General features: G+C 38.6%; 1 pseudogene; it reads left to right on the forward strand.

Annotated features, from left to right (window-relative positions):
* LOC101590748 overlaps positions 1-6,155 on the forward strand; it is a 24,008-nt pseudogene extending 17,853 nt beyond the window's left edge.
* The last annotated feature ends 2,264 nt before the right edge of the window (positions 6,156-8,419 follow it).

Below are 8,419 nucleotides of genomic sequence, written 5' to 3' on the forward strand. Positions count from 1 at the left end.
ACCGCGGAGTGGTGGGGGCGGCCCGAGGGGCTGGGAGAGGGTCCGGCCCACGCTGCGCCTGGGCTGGGACTGGTCCCGCCGGCGCAGGGTAGTAGGAAACTCTCCGCACACTCACCGAACCTGGGCTAGGACTGGGTCCTAAAATTAATTTTAAAAAAGAAATACACCACGAAAAAAAAAAGAAAGCTCTTGCCTCACCGTCTTATTTAAAGAAGCTCAATAGTGCCCCTTCGCTGAAACTAAGCATAGTCTACCTCAGAAAGTTATGCTATTTTCTCTTTAGCACAGGGGACTTCTGAAGTTATTTTTATTTATTTCTCTTTGCGTTCATTGCTTTGTCCCACTACAATGTAATTTGCTTTGGGCAATGAATCTGAGGTCTTCTAGAACTTACTCTGTGCTTGGTTCATTAAACTCGGAAAATATATGCTAAATGAATTAATGCATAAGTAGAATAATTAAAAATTTGAAAGTAATGGTATGAAGAGAAATAGAAAGTGTGTAATCTGTAAATTAATCCTTATTCAAAAGTTTGAATAGAGTCTCAGTTACTTTTCCCATCTCTGAGATAAAACACCTGATGACAAAACTAAGGAAAGAAAGAATTATTTATGTGACAGTTTGTAGAGGTTTCAGTCCATAATAAGCTGACTCTAAGGAAATGTGGTTTTACATAGAGCCATTCAGAGCAGGTAAAAGATAGCAAGAGCAACCAGAAACCTTAACATCTTTCTACCATAAAGATGGCAGAAGACCAGGATTAAGGAAACGCTAAAAGAGTTAGTAGGCTCATTTAGTAATCACACACCTTTAATCCAAACCATCATACAATCTAGATATAGTCACCTCTGAAAAAAAGCCCTGTAATTGCATGAGGCTTTGGGGCAGCATCTAGACAAATGATAACATTCCACTCCTGAGTCCCCAAAGGATCATTGCATATTCCTTTATGCAAAAGGCATTTAGTCCATATCTGAGAGTTGCCAAAGTCCTAACAGTTTCAATATTGCTGAAAAGTTCAAGTGCCAAGAAGTCTCTCAGATTTGCAGCAAACTCATAGGTGTTTGACTACACAGGCAAAGAAAGTTAAACACCTTCAAAATACAATGGCACAAGATATACATCTCCACTCCAAAACCTACAAACATGGGAATACAAAGGAATGGGATTAAATCAAGTTCAAAATCCAGGAGGGCAAGCAATAAGTCTTGTAACTCTGTGTTTATCATTTGAGACAATTGGTGGCAAAATGTGAATTCCAAAGGCTTCGGCTCCTCCTCCATGAAAATGCTGTTAGTTGTAGCTCCCATGGCTTCTCTCTTGGGCAGAATCTGCTCCCTCCTTGCAATTTGCCTTAGATGGTCCATGTTCCTGGATTCTCCAAAGTGCTGCAGTCTGCTCTGCACCTTTGACTTTACACTCATCTTCACACATCGCCCTCTCAGGGTCACACTTCCAGGCTTCCCAGGCCTTCTAGAATCCGGGTAGAAGCCTCTGACCCCACAACTCTTGCATTCTGCGTGTATCTAAACCCAGCACCTTGGAAATGATGCCAAGTCCTGCTGCCGCTAGAGCAGTAACCGGGTTTCTTTCTCTCTTGGCTGTAGGATTCAATCCTGAAGAACAGCTTCTCTAGGCTGGCATTGTTCTGAAATATGATGCTCTTGAACTTTCTTTTTGAATTAATTTCTTAAATTTTGATGTTGCAAAAAGTGGAGTTCTGCTGATTCTTATGATGCCCTCAGGCCATTTCTCTGTTCTCCTACTCCTTCTCAGCTCTCCTCTGCCCTATCTTTTCAGTCCACAGCTTCGCTTCTGGCTAAAATTACAATGTTTTAAATAATTCTTCTGGGATATTTCTTCTTAATGGTCAAAGTAAATCTGCCTAAAAGTCCCTAACTATAGCCATGCCACTGCCTTAACATTAATCTAGCTTGAAATTTCTTCTGTAAGATTGTTTACTTCACTGTCCTTAATTTCAGTTTCAGGCAGTCTCTGAACATCACAAAATGAAGACAAACTTTCTGCCATGGAGTAATTCACATACTCTGAAGTCATTTGCAGTCATTTTTCTGAGCAAAAACCTTCAAGTCTAGTCTTTTCCAGCTTTTATTCCTCTAATCTCTGACAAGAATCTTCCATGTAGTACAGCCTAAAGTTTACCAGCACTACTTTTTCATTTGGCCTCTTGGAACCTTTCCAGAGCCTTTCCATAATCCATCTCCAACAGCTCTGGAACCACATTGTCCTGTATAGTCATACAACAACCTTCCTTCTGGTATTAAATTCTAGCTTAGTTACATTTCTTGTTGCTGAGCAAAATACCAGACATGCAGGATTAAGTTAATGTTTTTAATAGATTTGAACGTATTCAGCAAAATATGTATTCCTTATGATAATTTTTAATTTAATGTTGAATATTTCTTTATTTGCATGGATCTTGATATTAAAGCATTCAGTTGAGAAAAAAGTAGTCAAGATTACTAAAATAATTCTCCACATGTCTTTTTTTTTCTTTGCACATATTTTACATGAATCTCAGAAATAGCTTTGAAAAGTAAGTACCACTTTAAGAGGCCTTTAGTTACTTTTAGTACCATTCTCTGGGTTCTTATAGCCACTTTAAAATTAAGATGGTTTAGGGAAAATCTCCAACCATTCCTAAAAAGAAGCTTTTTAAGCAAAAAAAAAGTCAATTTTTCTCTTTTCTTAATTTTATTCTTTCAGCTATTTCCTTTAATGTACTCATGTATATAATGCAAGATAATGTTGCACATCCCTTCTGGGCTTGTAGTTATGGGCTGATAATTTCATAGGTTAGAACATTCGGTCAGAACTCTCATTAGATTACCATGTCATCTATGCTTCTCATATTTTTTCATACATCCATATATCTATCTAAACACAAAAGACAGTGGCTGCTCTCTGCGAAGAATGAAACAAATCTCCATTACAATACATTGTCTCCCGTATGAATGCTCTACATTTGAAGCTGTCTTTGCTGTATTAATGGATGTCATCTGGTGGATTTTTAGCCTTGTCTAAATGGCTCTTGCAATGACACTATAATGAAAAGATATATTACAAAGAGCAGTTGTTAATATATAACACTAATTACATAAAATATTGTTTTGTCTAGTACTAACATTATGTGACGAACTACCCTATCATGTTCATTTATGTCAACTTAGTCTATACATGGAGAACTATATTTTGAAAGGAAAGTTGGTTAACTATTTTTAAAGTCTTGTATAAAGTGGATTTGAAATTACTATATATCACCAACCAAGTCATTATATAAATTTGCTTCTGTGAATGAAGATCAATCTGTATAGCAAAAGTTTAATAATACAAAATGAATTATTCAAAAAAGGAATAGGCATGTAAAATTTTATTTTAATGAAATTACTGGTAATAAAAGTGGAAATGCCTTACCAATTTGAGTCATCTTGAAATTTTGTATCTTCTATATATCTAACTATAAAAGCCATGCCCAAATAGGGAAAGATTATGGAAATCACCATATTGAAGCATTCTGAAGCAATATATGCACTTCTTGGCTACAAATTTCACTGGAAATAACATACTCAAATGCCTTGCAGTCAAAAGGCAAACTAGAAAGAGAGAGTATGGAAAAACATTATTTACAAATAAGTAGTAGTACAACATAAAATGCATTAGGTTACTTGAAGATGACAATGAAGTGTATGAAATGGTGATGACCCTTAAGAGATCAGCCTTGTGGGAAGTCCAGCCCACTTTAGCAAGGCCACAGGACAGGGTGTACAAGGAGGCATTCCAGGTGCTCACACCAGAATTACAATTCTGTTCTACATTTCTCCATTTGGTTTTCTAATTTCTGTACTCTCTGGCTCATTTAAAGTTATCCATTAGCCATCAGTGTCTGGTGTTCTCTTAGTTCAGCAATTTGACATTCATAGGTTATCTAGGCAGATCTCAGCACCCACATGATATTCATGATTTCCGGGGTGTACCTCAGGACTTCCTATTGCTCCTCACCCTTTCATTTTCTCCTCAGGGGCCATTTCCACCCCTAAAACACTCGGTTGCTCTATGGCATATGTCCAGGTGTCTCTGCAAAGCCTCACACAGTCATAGAGGGGCTTTTTCAGTGTTAGCTGAATATAGAGTGTGACTGATTCATGGTGCATATCTAAGATTAAAGGAGGGTTATTACTAAATCAGTCCACTGATTAATTTGGTGCTTCTCTAATCCTGAGAGTCTGAATACAATACTGACAGAAATAGGCTTTTCTTCTCCTTTCCTGTTTGTTTTTGTTCTCTTCTATTTTGTATGAACTGCTTCTCTTCTATGCTGTCACCCTGACAAGCCATCCTGAATTATAACCAGCTGATTGTGGACTGAGACTTCTTCAGTCTGTGGGCTAAATACACCTTTCAGATTGAACTTTAGGTGTGAAGTATTTTGTCTCAGCAATAAGAGAAAAGTAAGGAACAGATATTTTGGTATCAGAGAAGTGGGGCTGTTGCTGTGGTTTAAGGACCTATGGAACTGGCTTGTGGGAAGAGGAAAAGTTAGGAAAGATTCAGATATGCCAACCAAAAATCAGGACTAGACCATGTTAGATGATACTTAGTGGGGGGTTCTATTCAGAGATCAAATCAGAATGCTAATAGAAACAATGCCAGCTCCTATGGTTAATACACTGTATCAACTTGAGAAGTTTAGCTAATTGACTCAACAGTTCTACATCCTAGGGTATAGAGGACATGCCCTAGAGTGGCTATTTATTCCCTAGAATATTAAGACTGTGTATTGAATGTGTCAATTTGAGAAGTTTAGAAGCTTAACTAAGTGATTGGGCAAGGGGAAGAGTTCTTGATTTCTAAACACACTGAGCCTGTGCAAAAGGACTTCAAGAGATGCTCTGAGCTGTAGACCCAACTTAGAGTGGATAGCTTGCTAAAAATATAAAGGAGGAAAAGAAGCTCACTCTCCTCTCTTCTTTTTTTTCCATTTTGTGCTGTCATGAGTGGTTCTGTTTTACCACACCTTCTACCTTCCTTGGAGCCAGCTGAAAACTCAATAAAATACGTATTAAATATACCTTTGTTCTTTAACTATGAGTGTCATGTATTTGGTCTCAGCAATGAGAAAAGTAACTAAGACATCAGTGAACAACAGGTTTGGAGTTTGCTGTTCAATTAAAGAACTTCATTGGCTGGAAGATGTGTTTTGGTTTGGCAAAAAAAATTGTCTGTACTTTTACTGTGCCCAGAGACTTTGCCTGGAACTGAGATTAAGGCTTGAAGACTAAGTAATAACACAGGCGAAATTACAAGACAGTCTGATGTCTGTGGTGCTTGTTTCAGTGGCATGCAGAATGCAAGAGTTGTGGGGTCAAGAAGGCTGTTACCCGGATTCCAGTAGGACTGGGAAGCCAAGAAGTGTGACCCTGAGAGGGCTGCTTGTGAATCTGAGTGTAAAGCCAAAGATTCAGTCAAGACTTTGGAAGTTTGGGGAAGCCAGGAAAATGGATTGTGTGGTGCAAATTTCCAGGAGGGTGCAGATTCTGATGAAAAAGGAAGTCATGGGAGCTACAACTCCCAGCAGTGTCATAGAGGAGGAGCCACCCAAAGACTTTGGTATTCATAATTTGCCATCAATTGCCTCTGCTGATGAACATAGAACTATAGGACTTATTGCTTGCCCTCCTGGATTTTTTTAAAATGAATTTAACATAGGATATATAGTATTTACAGGGTCTCACTAGGTAAATCAAACTTGTAGTGATTCTCTTGTTTTCGGCCTCCCAAAACCTGGGATTGCAGGCATACGCCACGATGCCCAGTCTCAATCACAGTCTCAGCATGCCCCGGGGTTGGGGCCAGAATGGCATGCTGGGATCAAACCCTGGCCATTGTGTTCTGCCTAAGCAGATGCATTTGTCCACTGAGCTATCTGGTTGGCCCCTGGATTCTGAACTTGATTTGATCCCATTCCTTTGTATTTCCCTGTTTGTAAATTTTGGAGTGTGCCACTGTATGTTGAAAGTGTTTAACTTTCTTACCTTTTTACAGGGGCTCATCCCTTAAATCTCAGAGGTGTCTTGACACTTCAACTTTTCAGCAGTACTGAAACTGTTAGGACTTTGGCAACTCTTAGTGATTGACTTAATGTCTTTTGCATAAAAGCATGTTATGATCATTTGAAGACCCCAAAGTGGAATGCTGTGGTTTGTGTCTGGATGTTTCTCCAAACCCTCATGCAGTTCAGTGGTGAGGCTTTTTCAAAGTGATTAAATACTGAGTATGTAATTGATTCATGGTGCAAAGCTAGGATTAAGGGTGGGTAATTTACAAATCAGCCTATTAGTTGGCTTGGTATTGTCTTATTTTCTGGATACAATGTAAAGGACAGAAGGCTTGTCTTCTCTAGTCCCTTCCTGCTTTTGTTGTCTTCTCTTTGGCATTGACTAATTTTATGTGCTGACCTTCTGACAAGCCACCCTGCATTGAAGATAGCTAATTATGAACTGAGTCCTCTACAAACTGTAACTTAAATAAGTCCTTCCCCATTTAACTTTGGTTGTCAGGTATATTTTCTCAGCAATAAGGGAAAAGTAGCTAAGACTGGTTGTTTCTTTTTCCTGATTAGGGCCTTGATGGAGAGAAACAAGCAGGTGACTATAAGTCTCAAATGCACAGAGCTCACTGTAGGGACAAGGTACTTAAACCAGAGTTTTCTCTTGCATGTGCTGTTCAGAGAATCAGAAGATACCTGAAGAAGGCCTCAGGCTTTTACAGTAAGCCAGTCACACTCAGTAGTGATGATGAGAAAATGTGTCATAACAAGCTATGTCAAATAAGTCAAATGGGCTAAAATTCTACAGCTAAAAGGGGCATCAGATAGATTTCCATTTCCATAGATATACTTGCTATATGCCTTAGATTATACTTTTTTTAGTGGAGCAAAGCATCAATATATATCCTAAGATTTAAATGTTTGATTAATTTAGAAGGTACTATATTGACATTATTAGATATTATGTGAATAAATGAAGGAAATATAAAGCATTATAAAGTTAATTTTCAACAAACAGAGTCTTTGAAGAAAATGCTAGAAATATGTAGATTATTTTTTCTTCAGTCTAAAACTATAGTAGGTCAAATGAGAGTGCTCTTTGGACCAAGGATTCTAATGGAACAAGAACCCAAAAGTGCATCCAGGCCAGTGTCTGCACTTAACGATGTTCCTGCCATTGCCTCACTGTATCATGTATGTGATGCTAGCATCTCAACATGGGTGGAGACACAGCTCAAGTCACTAAAGCTAGAAGTGCGTGGCAGGTTACTTTCTGCCAAAGGAAGACAGAGTAGAGCTCCTCTGTGCTGCCATGGATCTTCACCAGAAAATAATTCTTATCACTCTCTGCCCATCAGAAAATATCAATGAAGGGCCAGTCAGAGAGCTCAATGGATTAAAGCACCTGCTTAGGCAGATGCAGAGACCGGGATTCAATCCCCCTTGTGCTGTGCTGGCTCTGCCCCAGGTGCACACTGAGATGGCAAATGAGACTGGGTGTGGTGGCATGCGCCTGTAATCCCAGCACTTGGTAGGCTGAAAACAGAAGAATCACTAGGAATCTGATCTGTGTTGTGAGACCCTGTAGACCCTAAACTAAATATGTTTCTTAAAAAAAAGAAAATAGCTATGAAAATGTTAGATTAAGGATGATTCATACCTGTGCCCACCATATATATATATTAAATCCTTAAAGATTAATGTGTCAAAAAGAAAATGCTGTCAAATTTAATAGGATGAAGAAAGTACATAGGGATGTTAATTTAGGTAAGTGTACAAAGCAAGGAAACAATGTGATCTGTGTATAAGCACAGAAGAAAGCTTGCATAGCTTAAAATCAAGGAGGTAAGTTATAGAACTGGCAATGAAAATGGATGTGGCATAATGCCCTTTTAAATCCTGGGATCAAATCAATGGCAACAGATATGTATTCTGTGTATACTAAAAGGTTGAAAATTGAAGCATTCAAATCAGTAAGGATAAAGAATCTGTACATCTCTAAAACCTTTAATATTTATGATGGAATTTGGCTAGCTAACAATGAGAAATATGTTACAAAGGGTATGTTATTTAAAAGAAATAAGAGGGCAAGCCAAATAGCTCAGTTGGCTAAAGTGCTTCTTTAGACAGATGTAGGGACACGGGTTTGATCCCTGGCATGCAATACTGGCCCCGTCCCCAGGGTTTGCTGAGATGGTGACAGAGACTGGGTGTGGTAGCACATGCCTATAATCTCACTGGGAGGCTAAAACAGGAGGATCACTATGAGTCCGATCTGTGCAGTGAAACCCTATATTCCCTATACTAACTACATTTAAAAAAAAAAAAAAGAAAGAAGACTTATACTGCAAA

This window comes from Octodon degus, unplaced genomic scaffold, assembly GCF_000260255.1.
Source record: "Octodon degus isolate 3935 unplaced genomic scaffold, OctDeg1.0 scaffold00086, whole genome shotgun sequence".
NCBI classification, from domain to species: Eukaryota; Metazoa; Chordata; class Mammalia; order Rodentia; family Octodontidae; genus Octodon; species Octodon degus.